The following is a 17145-nucleotide window of genomic DNA, read 5'->3' as shown; positions in this document are numbered from 1 at the left end:
GACTGTCAGCCCAGCCTACACATGAAAAACTTAAATACTGTCCTCTGTAGCTCACTCGTCATCTTCATCTTCTTCTTTGTTCATAATCTGGAAAAGAAAAACAAGCTTTCCTGCTTTATCGGGTCCCAAACGATTTCTCAATTTAGAATGAATGAGTCCAAAGGAAGAGAATATTCTTTCAACGCCTGCAGAAGAAGCTACTGCTGTTAAAAGTGAAATCATTACTTGAACAGTCTCTAAATCCAAGTGCTTAAGTGACTTCCACCAGTTCACTGGTGTGACTTTCTTTAAAATATCTTCAGCAAACATATATTTCTTGAATGGTTCCCCCTTAGCTTTGAAGTTTATTATAGTTGGCATTACAGATGGATGATTGCTGGATACCCATGTCATAGCTAACTCCTCTTATTCAGCACTTAAGTTTTGACCCTGGTACTAGATATTGAAAATATTTGCCAAAAAATGAGCTGGAGACAGTACTTGTCCCATTTGTTTTTTTAATGCTTGTAATTTAATTCTGTCCATGTGTAGTTCTGTTTTTAAGTGTTCACTCAGTTCCTTCCAAATTTCAACAGCATCAGCAATAAAACAGCTATTTTTCTATATTTTGTTTAAAGCTTCAGAGATGGGTTTCAGGATGCTCAGCATATGTTCAACATTTCTCTTTAAGCCCAATGTTGAGGATTTTGGCCGTGACAGTACTATCTATTTTATCTCGATTTTGTTCATAATCTGTCATCAGAATAGGCCAGTTCTTGATATACTGCTCAAAACAGTCCACCACAGAGTTCCATCTAACATCTTGTGGGAACGTTAGCTTGGTTCCACCCATCCTTTTCAGAGCTGCTGCAGCAAAATGATTGTTACGGAAGTATTTAGCAATTTCAAGAACATTAGTCTTTATTTCTGGAACACTTAAGTCTTTGGCTAAGAGGTGCAGCAAATGAGCACTGCAACCATATATTATTAGCTTTGTATTCCCTTCCTGCTCTTCTAAATTTCTTCTCATCTTGGATACATTGGCAGCATTGTCTGTGACCAAACTGCGTAGTAGACATTTGAATTTTTGTTCACATGTTATTATAGCTTTTAGTGCCACTTCTTGTAAGTATTCTGCTGTGTGTGCATTTCCTGACATATCAATTGTTTGTGCAAGGAAGACTTTCCCTTCTTCTGTTGTTATACAAGCACATACAATAGGATTATTGTGGACATTACTCCACCCATCAATACTTAGGTTAACAATTCTACCCTCCAGAGCTGTTGCACATTGCTCCATTTCTGTCATACACTTTATCCAGCAGTTTCCCTGCAACATCTGCTCTGCTGGGTGGACTGTATCCTGGTTTCAGTGACTGAACCATATTAATGAAATTTGGGTTCTCAGTCAGACGGAAAGAAGAGTTCGTTGCATAAACAAACTGGGCAATTTTTTCATCATTAACTCTTTTTCTAATCTGCTAGTTTTTATCACAAACTTATCTATGGTGGTTCCAGGAGGGAAGGGTTTTTTCTTTCTTTTAGGTGATAGTGGTATGTGGCTGTGGGTGTCTGATGATGATGATGCTAATGAAGCACTATCCTGGATGGATAACTCTGAAACTGTAGAACAGGAGGATGGTGATCTTGAAGGTGGATAGTTTCCAGAATCCATGAATTCCCCTAAACAAAAAAGTCAATGCTGTTATTTTATTGTTTATACAATTTCTGCTTATTGTACACAGCACTGCTCCAAAAGGAATATTTGCTTTTCTTCATAACTGTACCAAATGACAGTAACATGCAGTAATAATAAGAAATATAATTTTGCTCAAACATGACAGTTCAAGGCAGTCTTTAGAAATATGATTCAGTAAAAATGTTTACCAACCTGAAGATCCTGCCTGTTCAAATGTGTTTCTTTGGTCATCTTCATCACAGCACTTCTCATGATGTTGCCTCATTCGGGCCACCAGGCCTTGCATTTCTTTGTTGCAGTGTTTGCATTGTGCACGCATGCCTGCCTTACCGATAGGTAAAGGAACTTCATTAAAATATTGCCAAACTGGGTCTCTTTTATGGCCTGCTGTCATTATAGGTTTTTTCCTCCAAGGAAAGAATGTGATAAACCTCAGGTCATACCCACAAAAAGATCCAAAGACTTGTCTGTCTGTGGCTGTGCAGTATTGTGCTCAGAAAGTTTCACTTTCATTTTGTACTGCTTGTCTGCTTGCCCCTTCCTCCTCACACTTAGTTTCACTTTCTTCTTGTGCAGATCTATTCCACTCCAAACAATCAGAAAAATATTGTTTCTGTTCTATTCACTGAACTTCTTGAAACTTAGCACTGAAGGGGTTGATTCTGTTTTCATAGGTTTTTATTTATTATTAATTTATTTATTAATTTTATTTCTATACCGCCCTTCTCCCAAAGGACTCAGGGCGGTGTACAGCCTGATTAAAAGCACAAGACAAACAAAATTTAAAAGTAGTTAAAATTATTAAATAAAAGGCTCAGTTACAAAACCCCAAATTTGAAATCCCTTTTTAAAAACCAATTAAAATCTTTATATTGATAGCCACACCTGGCAGAACAACAAGGTTTTGAAGGCACAGCAAAATACACGGAGATCAGAGATTTTACGAATTTCTGGGGGCAATTCATTCCAAAGGGCAGGGGCTCGTAGGGTTTGTAGAACAATAGGATTAAGGTCTTTTTCTCAACTCTGTTCATGTTATAACATTTTTGCTGTGAAGAAGAGGCATGTGATCTCTCCTGAGTCAAATTCAGTTTTGAGAACTGCAAAAGTAAACCAAGCATCTGTGATAATATCTTGTAGGCAGAGAAACTGCCCAATAATCTTACAAAAACCTCTGGAAGAACATGACATTGTGAATGGATTAATGGAATTTATTTACCAAAAAAATTAAACATACAGCCTTATTCTACATAATTAAAAAACTAATCTTTATTTCATGATGGAATAACCTTTGGATGGTAATATATTTTTCTCAAAAAGCATTTTATTTAAAAAAATCTGATTTAAATAAAAAATACGATTTAAATTTTAAAAATCTGTTTTTTTGATTTTTTAAAAAAAATCATTGATTTTTATCCATCTTGTTGGCCACACTTTTGTATGATCTCTGGCGAGAGCGGGATGTGAGTGGCACATCCATCCTTGCTCTACTTGACCTCTCGGTGGCTTTCGATACCATCGACCATGGTATTCTCCTGGGACGGCTTCGCAGGATGGGAGTGGGAGGCCTTGTGCTATCCTGGCTCACTTCCTTCCTCTGCAGACATTCTCAGTCAGTGTTGATAGGAAGGGATAGATCCAGCCCTCATGCACTGCTTTGCAGGGTTCTGCAGGGCTCGGTACTCTCCGCTCCTGTTCAATATTTATATGAAACCGTTTTGTGAGATCATGTGCTAGCATGGACTGAGATATCACCAATATGATGATGATACTGAGCTGTATGCCTTGGCCCGTGGTGGGTTAAGCAATGCCGTGTCCTCCCTATCGCAGTGCCTGGAGGCTGTTAGGAGCTGATGGGGAGCAATGGGTTGAAACTAAAGCCTGGCAAGATGGAGTGGCTCTGGGTTTGGGGTTCGTTGGCCAGGGGAGAATTACCACGTCTGGTCTTGGATGAGGTGACACTACCCCAAACACACCCTGTGCCTAATCTGTGGGTTCTCCTGGACTCACAACCCCTGCTCGAAAAGCAGGTGGCGGTTGTGTGCAGGAGGACCTTTGCGCAACTATGGGTTGTGTGCCAGAAACAGCCCTTCCTGAATCGACAACAGTCACTGATGCCCTAATCACTTCCCATCTTAACTATTGCAACACGCTCTACATGGGGCTGTCCTTGACGAGCATGTGGAAGCTCCAGTTGGTGCAAAATGCAGCGGCCCGCATGGTTTTCTGCAGACCCTGGTGTGCACAAGTAACACCTCATCTGCAGGAGCTGCATTGGCTGCCAATTTCCTTCCTGGTGCAATTCAAAGTGTTGGTTGTCACCTATAAAGCCCTCCATGGCTTGGGACCAGGTTATATGAGGGGCCATCTCTTATTAGTTACATCTGCCCAACCCACCAGAGTGCGGAGGGAGGGAATGTTGCGGGTGCCATCCCCTAGGAAGACACACCTGGTGAGACCCAGAAGAAGGGTTTTCTCCGTGGCAGCTCCCTCTCTCTGGAACATCATCCCCCCAGAGATTAGAATGGCCCCCCACAGTAGCACTCTTCCAGAAGGCATTGAAGACCTGGTCCTGCCAGTGGGCCTGGGAAACCCAGAGAGGGGTGGAGCCCATTAAACGGCTCCTGTGAGATGCTTTTGCCAGGGGTGGGGGTGATTTTATTATTTTAATATATTATATAATTCTCCTTTTATTAGTTTTATTATTTTAATATGGGTTTAATATTTTGTAAGCCACATTGAGTTGTCATATGCGAATAGGCGGCATATAAATTGTCTAAAATAAATCAATAAAATAAATATTTTGTTAATTATTTATTTTGAAATTATTTATTCCTTACAGAGAAACAAAGAATGAAATTTTCTGGTTTTTATGACGGCGATCAAACAGTGGCTGAACCTCTAAATCAAGTAAGAAAAGGAAAAGTCATTAGACTTGTATTCTCGTCTTCAGGAAGTGAAGTGTGTGTACAGAGTTCTCTCTCCTACTATTCCCCCCCCCCCTTGTTTGGACTGGGTTATTTTTGTGTCCTTCCACAACATGGAGAGCAGAATAGCAGGTTGAAGTTGCTGTTGAAGCATAGCTTCCTCTGGTTGTCTTGTTCTGCTAGGTGCTCCTTGAAGAATTAGGAATAAACGTATGACAGTGGCAGGAACTGCTGGACCACCTTTCTTTTTTAATTTATCAACCTTCTAAGGTACAGATTAACAGAGTTGGGAGGGACCTTGTAAGTCATCTAGTCCAACCTCACTACACCATTTTGGCAGTCTAGTCTCTTCTTGAAAGCTCCCAGTGATGAAGCTCCCATGAAACTTCTGTTCCATTGTTGCATTGCTTTCACTGTAAGAAAACGTCTCCTTATTTTCAGGTTGAATTTCTCCTTGTTCAGTTTCCATCCATTATTCCTTGTCTGGCCTTCAGGTGCTTTGGAAAATAGCTTGACCCCCTCCTCTCTGCCCCTCAAATATTGGAGCACTGCTACCCTGTCTCCCCTGGTCCTTCTCTTCACTAGACTAGCCATGCCCAGTTCCTGCACCCGTTCATCGTATGTTTTAGCCTCCAGTCCCCTCATCGTCTCAGTTGCTCTTCCTTGCACTCCTTCTAGAGTCCCAAGATCTTTGTTACATCTTGGCAACTAATACTGGATGCAAAGTTCCTAAGTGTGGTCTTACCAAGGCATTCTAAAGTGGCACTAATACTTCATGTGATCTTGATTCTATCCCTTTCTTAATGCAACCTATGATTCTGTTGGGTGTTTCTTGGCAACTGTAGCACACTGCTGGCTCACGTTTAAGTGATTGTCCACTAGGACTCCAAGATCCCTGTTCCACTTACTACTTTTGAGCCAGGCATCACCTATTCTATGGCAGTGCATTTGGTTTTTCTTTCCTAAATGTAACACATTACATTTCTCACCATTGAATTTCATTTTGTTAGAAGGTGCCAATCTGTCAATCCCTCTATATCTCGAGCCTATTTTGTGCAGTGTTGGTATTCCTGCCAATTTGGTCTTGTCTGCAAATTTGATGAGTTCCCCTTCAACCGCCTTGTCTAAATCATTGATGATGATGAACAGATCTTGCGAATCTTCCTGTTCTGTTCTTTTTTCCGTGTTCAGGAGAGTCTTGTGTCCTTCGAGGAGGTGGCTGTGTATTTCTCTGAGGAGGAATGGTCTCAGCTGGATCCTGACCAGAAAGCGCTGCATTCGGAAGTCATGCTTGAAAACTATAGGAACGTGGTCTCTCTGGGTAAGAGTTTTCTTGTCCCAAATCAGAGAGTTCAAGAAGACAGATTATATCTGTGTAACATTAAAAGTGTAATAGATGATAAGTGGGATAAAATCAAAGATAAATTGATAAAGTTTAAGATATTAAGAATCGAGGAAAGGGTCAAGAGATTAAGAATTAGATACAACTTGGTCTTATAAAGTGTAATAAAAATGGAGTGGTATGGAATTTGAAATTAAGATCTGTGGTGATAAAATTGTAGGGTAAATAATTAGAATAAGAGGTTAGAATATTGTTAAAAAAATTTTTTGATGCTGATCGCTTAGCTGATGCTAAGGTGAAGAAGAACAAGATATAATTAAGATTGAAATATAGATATAAAAATGAGTGAGAGTTAATTTGAAATTAAAATTGTATTGATATAATGGATTTGTTTAGAGGAAGATGTTAGAATTTATGTTAAAACTTGTTCTTTTATGTTTTGAATTTTTATTTGTAAAAGATGTAATGGGAAATTGTGAACGGAGCTTGTTAAAGAAATGTAAGCGTGATAACCATCTATGACCAGATCGAGACTCTGCTCTTGAAAGCTATATTTTATGTTTAAGTTTGAAAAAAAAATATTTACAAAAAAAAAAAAAAAAAAAAGAAGATAGATTATACTTACTTTTTATTTAAAAAATCACTAATCAGATATTGTCTCCTGGGAGGGAGAAGGGAAGTATCTGGCCTTCTCGTACCCCAAGGAAGGAAAGAGTCAATGTCTCTTTGCTGAGGTCCTTTTGGGGCATTCCTTATCTGTATTTTTCCATTTCTATTTGAACTTATCTGTGGAGGCTGAGAATAATGAGGTGTGCTTTTATGTGTCCTCTGGAGATCATGTGAGAAGAATGTGTTTGTCTTTTGTTCTCTGAAACCTCCCCAAATTGTGTGGGAATAGAACTTTCACGCTCGGGCCATGGAAGAGCATTCTCCCAATCCAATTCAAGAACAAAGGCCTCATGAAATGTGACTCAGAGCATCCTAGGATACAGGTGATCTCCAAGTTACGACAGTTCACTAAGCAACCATACCAGCCCTCTCCTAGTCCTGAAATAATGAATGTTACAGCACCACAGCCGTCATTCACACTTACAAATGACAGCAGAGGCGTTGCAACAACAATCATCCTACCTGTACCCCCACCCCACCCTGCTCGGACTTACGTTACGAGGCCGTAGCGAGCCATCGGTTCCTTTGCCTGCTTGGGTACATTTGCAGAAAAAAAAGGCCTAAATTAGTGAGAGATACACAAGATCAATAGTGGGAAATCTGGCACTACTGATCTCACATGATCTCACACTAGATAACTTTAGGCCTCTGTTCTCTTCTCACCAAGGCCTGCACGAGATCCAGGGCAAAATGCTTTGGAAACAAAGGGGAGGCCTCTTTGTTTTCAAAGACTTTTGCCCTGGATCTCGTGCAGTCCTCAGTTTGTAGGGAACACAGGACTAAAGTACTGCAGCCTGAGATCCCGCAAGATCATTAGTGTGAGATCTTGCACTTCTCGTGTGATCTCGCACTAAAGTAGTTTAGGCCTCTGTTCTCTGCCATCAGAAGCCTGTACCAGACCCGGCCAAAAAGCCTTTGTAAGCTGATGAGACTTTGGGGCAGCAAAATAGCCACTGTTGAAGCCTCCCAACCTTTCCAGTCTATGCGCGATGAGCGTTTACATGCCAATGGGAGGCTTCAATCAAGGGACTTCGCTCCAAAGTCTCATCGTTGGGATCAAGGAACGGGCCGAGCGGAAGTCCTGTCTGCCAGACAGATGCGGTGGAGTACCTGCTCCAAGGTACACCGGGGAAGAAGGAGCTTTTTTCAAAATGGTTTCAGTTCTCACAGGTCTCTGCTGAAATTAACCCACCTCAATAAATCTTAAGTTTTCTCCTTATTCCTCGTTGGGTGTTTCCCCTGTTTATTCCATGACTCAAAACAGACTTTGATTGAGATTTGCACATATATAGATAATTGTAAAGAAAGAGATGTTTTCTAGATATTTTCAAAGCTTTCAGAACTCATGAATATAGAAATCATCCTGTCTATATCACACCACTGTAAGCATGCAAACATAAAACTTAAAAGAATTTTGGAAAAATTCAGAAGGAAATTCATTTGACTTTGTACGGTTTGATCTTTTTCTCTAACCTTGTTACCGTTTTCATTTCTCTTTTGCTTTGAAGGTAATAATGGGCAGGAGAATCAAGATTCCTGTGAACTGCTCCAAATGATCAATGCTAAAGATGGAACGGAGAAGTTTGGAATTCGAATGGAACCAGAAACCCATGATAGAAACCAGTCAAATGATTGGAATCAGGAAAGCTCATCTTCTACCGATGCTCGGATGCAAGACTTTCTTGCCCAACAGGAGAAAATAAGGAAAAAATATATTGGGGAAAGTGTGAAGCCAATCAAAGCTAAATTACAAGTAAAAGAACACTATATAAGCCAAAACAAAGGAGAAGATGCTATAAGAAGACACAACAGACAAAGTTCCAATGGGACATTCATTCCTTCTCTTGGAAATAAGTTCCTTACATCTCAAAAAGTGATAGACACAAAAGAGAAGCCTTACAAATGTTTGGAATGTGGAACATGTTTTAGAACAAGCAGGCAACTTACTTCCCATAAGAGGATCCGCACAGGGGAGAAGCCGTATAAATGCATGGTGTATGGAAAGACGTTTGGTCAAAGAGGTCATCTTATTTCCCACAAAATGATCCACACAGGGGAGAAGCCATATGAATGCATGGAGTGCAAAAAAACCTTTGCTCGAAGAAGTAGTCTTATTTCCCATAAGAGGATCCACACAGGGGAGAAGCCGTATAAATGCCTGGAGTGTGGAAAGGCCTTTGCTCGAAGAGGTCATCTTATTTCCCATAAGAGGATCCACACAGGGGAGAAGCCGTATAAATGCATGGAGTGTGGAAAAACCTTTGCTCAAAGAGGTCATCTTATTTCCCATGAAAGGTTCCACACAGGGGAGAAACCGTTTAAATGCATGGAGTGTGGAAAGACATTTGGTCAAAGAGCTCATCTTATTTCCCACAAAATGATTCACACACGAGAGAAGCCGTATAAATGCATGGAGTGCGAAAAAACCTTTGCTCGAAGAAGTAGTCTTATTTCCCATAAGAGGATCCACACAGGGGAGAAGCCGTATAAATGCATAGAGTGTGGAAAAACCTTTGCTCAAAGAGGTAATCTTATTTCCCATAAGAGGATCCACACAGGGGAGAAGCCGTATAAATGCATGGAGTGTGGAAAAACCTTTGCTCAAAGAGGTAATCTTATTTCCCATGAAAGGTTCCACACAGAGGAGAAACTGTGTAAATGCATGGAGTGTGGAAAGACGTTTGGTCAAAGAGGTCATCTTATTTCCCACAAAATGATCCACACACGAGAGAAGCCGTATAAATGCATGGAGTGCGAAAAAACCTTTACACGAAAAAGTAGTCTTATTTCCCATAAGAGGATCCACACAGGGGAAAAGCCCTATAAATGCATAGAGTGTGGAAAAACCTTTGCTCACAAATGTAATCTTATTTCCCATAAGAGGATCCACACAGGGGAGAAGCCGTATAAATGCATGGAGTGTGGAAAGACCTTTGCTAAGAACTGTGACCTAAGAGCACATGAAAGTTTCCACACAGGGGAGAAACCGTATAAATGCATGGAGTGTGGAAAGACGTTTGGTCAAAGAGGTAATCTTATTTCCCACAAAATGATCCACACAGGGGAGAAGCCATATGAATGCATGGAGTGCAAAAAAACCTTTGCTCGAAGAAGTAGTCTTATTTCCCATAAGAGGATCCACACAGGGGAGAAGCCGTATAAATGCCTGGAGTGTGGAAAGGCCTTTGCTCGAAGAAGTAATCTTATTTCCCATAAGAGGATCCACACAGGGGAGAAGCTGTATAAATGCATGGAATGTGGAAAGATGTTTTCTGAAAGAGCTCATCTTATTTGCCATGAGAGGATCCACACGGGAGAAGCCGTATAAATGCATGGAGTGTGGAAAGACCTTTCCTCGAAGAGCTAATCTTATTTGCCATGAGAGGATCCACACGGGGAGAAGCCATATAAATGAACGGAGTGTGGAAAGGGCTTTCCTCAGAAAGTTAGTCTTACTTCTCATAAAAGGATCCACGCTCAGGAGAAACTGCGTAGCAATAGTAATTCCACTTAGAATTATATACCAGTCTATAATGCTTTGTAGCACTCTTTGGCAGTTTACAAAGTCAGCATATGGTCTCCAGCAATCTGGGTCCTCATTTTAACCACCTCAGAAGGATGAAAGCTGAATCAACCATGACCCTGTCAGAATCAAACTTATGGCTGTGGGCAATTAGCCTATAGTACTGCATTCTAACCGCTGATCCACCACCATAGATTTTGATTTGTATGCATATTGTGCCTTTCGGATCCAAACAAGACAAGGTAGAATCCAACAAAATGAAATTTAATGTGGAGAAAAGTAAGCTTTTACATCTGGGCAGGAAAACAGATTACCTGAAACCTGGCTGGAAAATAGTAACTGTGAAGGGTCCTTGGAGTCGGAATGGATGATCAATGAAGTATGAATCACCTGTGTGCGGCAGCAGCCAAAAAAATGAATACAATCCTTGGTTGTATAAACAGAGGCATAGAATCAAAATCACATGAAGTATTAGTACCGCTTCATAAAGACTTAGTAAGACCACCCCTGGAATACCGCATCCTGTTTGGGTCATCACATTGCAAACTAGATGTTGAAACTTTGGAAAAAGAGCAAAGAAGAGCAGCTAAGCTGATTAAAGGCCAGAAGACTAAAATAAGAACTATTATAGGAACTGGGCATGGCTAGTCTAGTGAAGAGAAGGACCAGTGGAGACAGGATAGCAGTGTTCCAATATTTGAGGGGCTGCCACAGAGAGGAGAGGGTCAATGTCAGATATGCTTCCTTCAAAGTCCAAGAAAGAATGACCCACCATTTCCAAGGCAGCCAAAGCAGTAAAAGGCGACTATTTTCCAAGGCACCTGAAGGCCAGACAAGGAATAATGGATGGAAACTTATCAAGGAGCGATTCTACCTAGAAATAAGGAGAAATTTTCTGACAGAACAATCAACCAATAAAAGAGCTTGCCTTCGGAGGTTGTGGGCGCTTCATCGCTCGTGGCTTTCAAGATGAGATTGGACTGCCATTTGTCAGAAACAGTGTAGGGTCTCCTGCTTGGGCGGGGGGTTGGACTAGATGAATGACAAAGTCCGTTCCAACTTTCCAAACCACCAGAGGGCAAGATAAGGAACAATGGATGGAAACTAATCAAGGAGAGAAGCAACTTGGAACTTTCTTACAGTGAGGACAATTCACCCGTGGAACAGCTTCCCTTTAGATAGCGTGGGTGCTTCCTCACTGGACACTTTTAAGAAGAGACTGGACAGTTTCAAGTAACTCTCTCTGATGATTATATCCACTAGAGCAGAGTTGCAGGCAGAAATGCAATTAGTCCTGAATCCCTTACTATTAATTTCAGCTTTTCTTACTTTGCTTAGTATTATCACAGTCTGCCTTTCCACCATTTCACTTTATACAAGTAATAACTGAGAAAGACAACCATAAGGAGAACGGGGTTGTAGTGATGCTGAGTTAGAAAATGCAACTCATAGGCTCTTTGTACTAATTTTGTGGTGATCTTTCCTTGCCTTCCCTCGTGTTGCCCATCTCTGGACTCACACAATCTTATCAATACATTTTTTAAAGTGAAGTCTCCAGAACTGGACACAGTATTCCAAATGGAGTCTCACTAAAGCCCTATGTAGAGGGATAGGAGCTCCTTTTTGCTGAGGGTGATACATCTGGTGATGCATCTCAGAATTTTGGTTGCCTTCCCAGCTGCCTGGCCACACTGTTTACTTACGTAGCAGTTATCATTGTTTCAGTGCCATGGCAACTACTTTCACAGAGTTGTATAAAAGAAGGGAAGAGAAACCAGTGGTAGGGATATGTGGTTGCATATTAAGTTCCCATAGGTAGGCAGCCTGCTGGCCAACCCAGGCAGTCCCTAATTTACAATAATTTATTAAGTAACCATTTGAAGTTCCAATGGCAATAAATGATGGCTCTGATCTCCCCCCCTCCCAAATTAGGCCTACTCCAGGATATCAGAATGAAAACCACTCTGGTGTGCTAACATTGCAAAGGATCAATCAAGAAGGAAGATCTTTGGAAATCAATGGGGACCAAAATAAGATGAAATTAAGAACTACTTCAAAAAATTACTTCAGTCCTTCCTGATGAAAAATGCAGAAATGCGAATGGGAACTTTCTCTGGGATATCCAGATACCAAAAATAATCCAGCCTGCCAACAAAGGAGACAATGTGTAGCTCATGGTTGAAATGAGGGTTCCTTGGTGGTCTCTGAGCTTGATTGTGTTGTTGCAGACCTTTCATTAGCCCAACGAGGGAAGATCCTCAGTGCACCAACCAACCTCAGAGGGCACCAAGGACCCCTCAATCCAACCTCCATCCACTGTGTCAAATTAATCACTGTCAACGAGGATGAATGCAGAATCAAGGAACCGTTTTAGGCCAAAGACCTCTTAGGATGTGATGGAATAATGAGAGATGTCTGTAGACTGCATGCAGAAAGCTTGAGGGTGAACAATTTGCCTTTCAAGCTAGAGGCCGGAATGAACAGAAGGAAACAAATGCATGGGGAAAATTTATTTTTCAAGCATTAGGGCCACATTCTTCTATTTTTATGATGTGTCATAACATTAAGTAACTTAAAATTAAATATCAGTCGTGTAGTTACTTGCTAAAGATGCATAAAATTCTCAATGGAGCCTTCAGCTTTCCTTGTTTTGCTTTTGCTTTTTCGTTTTCATTTTCTCTTTTCATTTATGGTCTAATGATATATCCCTGTATTCAATTCTCCAAGGGCCTTAAGCTTCCTGGTCACATTTCTTGAGATGAATTTCCTACTCAATCCCTATGTAAAAATGGTTTTTCCTCCTCATAGTTTAGCTTTCTATTCCTTTTTCAGGATCTTCCTTTTCTTTCATCAGAAGAGACCGGAGGGGTCCCTGCCCTTTCTCCTCCCCCCTTTGCTGGGAGGCTGAGCGAATAGTGTGGGAAGGGCAGCTGCATGTATTGAATTAAATAAAAAAGAAATAAAAACATTTTCCTGAATTGTGGCCTTCCTGCCTCTGTTCCATCTGCCTCCCAACAACCGCAAGACACAAGCTGTCTTTCCCACAGAGCCTCCTGGTCCTCCTCTTCTGACCGCCCGGCTGTTTCTGACAGGATTTGGACCCTTTGAGGCCTCCCACAATCTCTGTGGAGCCTTCAGGGCGGCTGTTCTTGAGGGAAGTGAGTTCAAATCCTCCAGAGAAATTTTTCTCCATCTCCACAGAGGGTTCCTGGACAGGAAGGAAAGGAAGATGGAGAAAGAAATTGAGAGGGCCGTTTCCTCCTACTCCCATGCCCATCATCCCTGCCCTCTCCCTTCCCCTCAGACGCGCTCCTCTTTCCCGCCCTTTCTACAATCCTGGCACTTTGCCCCTAATCCACCAGGGGGAGCCCTCTGCTAAAAAAAAAGTAACGTCATGCGCTTCCCCATTGGTCCAGCGGAGGGCGTACGTCACAGCTACCTTTCCATAGGAGGCTGGGAAGGAAATGACATCACAAACACTTGCCGCTCTAGGACTTCGCACTCGCTCTCCTTAACCCCCGGGGCTCCACAGGAGACGGAGAGGCTGCGGGAGAGTCTGGCGGGGGGAGAGCCAGACGTTCCCCGGGTGAGTTTGGGGCTCTTCCCGGGCAAAGGGAGGCGGAGGAGGGAGAGACCCACGCCCGGCCCCCTTCCGGCTTCCACTCCGGGTCCCATGCTCCCCAGCCGCCCTCTCCATGCAGGGGGATCCTTCCCGCCCCCTGTCTGGGGAAGAGCCGAGTGGGGGGAGGGGAGGGTCGGCCTTGCGGAGGTCCCCCAGGAGCGGAGAGAAGCCGGGCGAGGAGGAGGCAGGATTCGCACCAGGCTCCCTGTCTCCGGAGGGGGAGAGAAGCGGGGCGGCCTCTCCAGCTGCCTCCTTCCCGGCCCTGCTCGGGGGCACCTCAGTCCTGCGCTGGGATGAGCCTCTTGGGGCTGCGGGGAGGTTGGGGGAAGGTCGCTCAGTGGCTGAATTCCACTTTCTAATTCTTAATATTTGTTTTTTCTTCCCAGCTCAGATACAGAAACTGGAAGCCATTTGTGGTCTTTGCAAGGCAAACTTTCCTCTTGGGGGAAGAAGAAAAAAATCAGAATCCCTTGGGGGGATCAGTCCTGCAGCCCCAGAAATGGTCCCGTGAAGGAAAAGGCATCTGGAGACCCACCAGAGTCCTTGGAGCCGTTTGCAGTTGTTCTGCAGGAGAGAGAAAGGATGGAGACACAACCTTTTGGAAAGGAGGGAAGCGGAAAAGGCCCTTCAGCTGCTCAGCCTGGGAAGGGGGGAAAGCTCTGGACAAGGACTGGGCAGGAGATCCTGGAAGAGGAAACCATCCTCCCTTCAGAAGTTCAGCCCTGTACCTCCATCCAATACCAGGAGGCTGAGGGTCCCCGAGGACTTTGCAGCCGCCTCCATGGCTTTTGCAGGCGATGGCTGCGACCAGAAAAGCACACCAAAGCTCAGATGCTGGACCTGGTTGTTCTGGAGCAGTTCCTGGCTCTTCTGCCCCCAGAGATGGAGAGCTGGGTGCGGGAGTATGGAGCAGAGACCAGCTCCCAGGCGGTGGCCCTGGTGGAAGGCTTCCTTCTGAGCCAGGTGGAGGAACAGAAGGAGCAAGTCGAGTTGCAGGTAAGAGTTCAATAGAGAATAGAGAATCTGTTTGAATACTTCACCCCTCCTTCCCAAACCTCTCTGACAGTGATAATATGTGGCAATGTCCCACCTATTCTAGTAAGACATTGTTCCATTGTTTTCTCATATTTCTCACATAACCACATTGATGGATATTGGGTGCTTTGAGGCTGTGTTCCGAATATAGGAATCCATTTTACGTCATCGTATGATGTACATTAATTCTGTTTCTTCCTTCTTCCTATTGGAAGTGCTGCACTGTGGAAATCAGAGATCCTGAGGGAAAGAAGAACCCATCAAATCCTCCCCAGGAGCTATTTTTCAGGAGGATTCTTTGGAAGGATCAAAGTCGGGACACTTTAGGAGGTAACTGAAGATCTTCCCATTACCCATCTGTCTTACCTTCACTTTCTCTTCTTTCCTATACAATACCTCCTCCTATTTATACTTCTCCACGCTAATTGCATCTACAGATAATTGCCCAGCGACCCTCTTCAGGTGAGCCTACTGCTCTTGGGGGAAGGAGGATATTGAGGTCCACTGAGGGAACCTTAGAGGTCTTCTAGTCCAACCCACTGATCAAGCAGGAGATCCTATCCCATTTCAGACAAATGGTTGTCCAATCTCTTCTTAAAAACCTCCAGTGTTGGAGCACCCACAACGTCTGGAGGCAAATCTTTCCACTAGTTAATTGTTGTCACTGTTTCTCTTTAGTTCTAGGTTGCTTCTCTCCTTGATTAGTTTCCATCCATTGCTTCATGTTCTGCCTTCAGGTGCTTTGGAGAATAGCTTGACTCCCTCTTCTTTGTGGCAGCCCCTGAGATATTAGGACACTTGTTGTCATGTCATTCCTGGTCCTTCTTTTTCATTAAACTAGACATACCCAATTCCTGCAACTGTTCTTCATATGTTTTAACCTCCAGGCCCCTAATCATTTTTGTTGCTCTTCTCTGCACTCTTTATAGAGTCTCAACATCTTTTGTATATCGTGACACCCAGAACTGGTGCAATCATTTCACTTCTCTTTTTTTTTTTTTTTTTATTGAAAAAGTTTTAAAAACAAACATATTTTCCCCACAACCCCCCCCAGCCCCCCTCCCCCTCCCCGACTTCCCAGAGCAGAACACAAGGTATTTCTATTGATCTTTAACAATAATCTAAATTGCATAACCAATCATTAAACTAACATCCCTAAAAAAAAAAATTCTTAACCCCCCATATATAAAATCCTATTTCTTAAACATAATACTTCTAATGTCACTTATATAACGCTTATACAAATAAAAGGAATCATTCATAAGCTATTTGATATTTTTTGGTCTGATGCTTATTTTGTATATAATCAATCCATCTTCTCCAGTCCTGTATATACCTTTCTTGTGTATGATCCTTCAGATATGCTGAAATTTTAGCCATTTCAGCTAAATTAGTTACTTTCAATATCCAGTCATCAATAGTAGGCAAAAAGTCCTTCTTCCAGTATTGTGCTACCAACAATCTTGCTGCTGTTATCAAGTTCAAAATCAATTTAGTCTCTGCAACTGTACAATCCGTAGTTATACCCAGTAAAAACAACTGTGGAGTAAATTTCAGTCTCTTTTTAAGAATATTCTGCATCACCCACCAAATCTTTATCCAAAATGCTTTGATTTTTCTACAAGTCCACCATATATGATAATAAGTTGCATCATCACAGTCACATCTCCAACATTTAGCTTGCACATTAGAATACATACATGATAATTTTTTAGGATCTAAATGCCATCTATAAAACATTTTATAAAAATTTTCTCTTAAATTTTGTGCTTGTGTAAATTTCACATTTCTAATCCAAATCTTTTCCCAAGTTTCCATCATTACTGGCTCTTGAAAATTTTGTGCCCATTTAATCATACAGTCTTTAACCAATTCCGTCTCAGAATCTATTTCCAATAAAGCATTATACAACCTTTTAATATGCATTTGTTTTTGATCTCTAATTTGTTTTACCAAATTCTCCTCATTTTGCACAAAGCCAATTTTTTGATCTTCCTTCCATCTAGCTTGAAGTTGACCATACTGAAACCATGTATAAATTATACCTTCTTCTCTCAGTATATCTAAAGATTTCAAATACATTACCCCCCTTTCCATAATAAGAAGCTCTTTATAGGTAATCACCTCCTGTTTTTGTTCTATACTTATATTTTCTATTGCATGTCTAGGATTTGCCCATAAAGGTATCTTATAATTTAACTTATATTGATATTTTTTCCAAACCCTTAACAAAGCATTTCTTAATATATGAACCTTAAATACTTTATCCACTTTTTTTATCATATAACAAATAAGCATGCCATCCATATAACAAATCATAACCTTCTAAATTCAAAATTCTCCCCTCAG

The 17145-nt window shown here is 41.9% G+C and overlaps 1 pseudogene; it reads left to right on the top strand.

Annotated features, from left to right (window-relative positions):
• The window catches only part of LOC139311675 (zinc finger protein 208-like), a 69830-nt pseudogene that overhangs the window by 34320 nt on the left and 18365 nt on the right, over positions 1 to 17145 (top strand).

The sequence above is a fragment of the Pituophis catenifer genome, unplaced genomic scaffold, assembly GCF_029215685.1.
Source record: "Pituophis catenifer annectens isolate HBS135680 unplaced genomic scaffold, rPitCat1.0.hap2 SCAF_2, whole genome shotgun sequence".
In the NCBI taxonomy this organism is placed as follows: Eukaryota; Metazoa; Chordata; class Lepidosauria; order Squamata; family Colubridae; genus Pituophis; species Pituophis catenifer.
The sequence above is the reverse complement of the archived record's forward strand: the minus strand, read 5'-3'. Positions and strand labels throughout refer to the sequence as shown.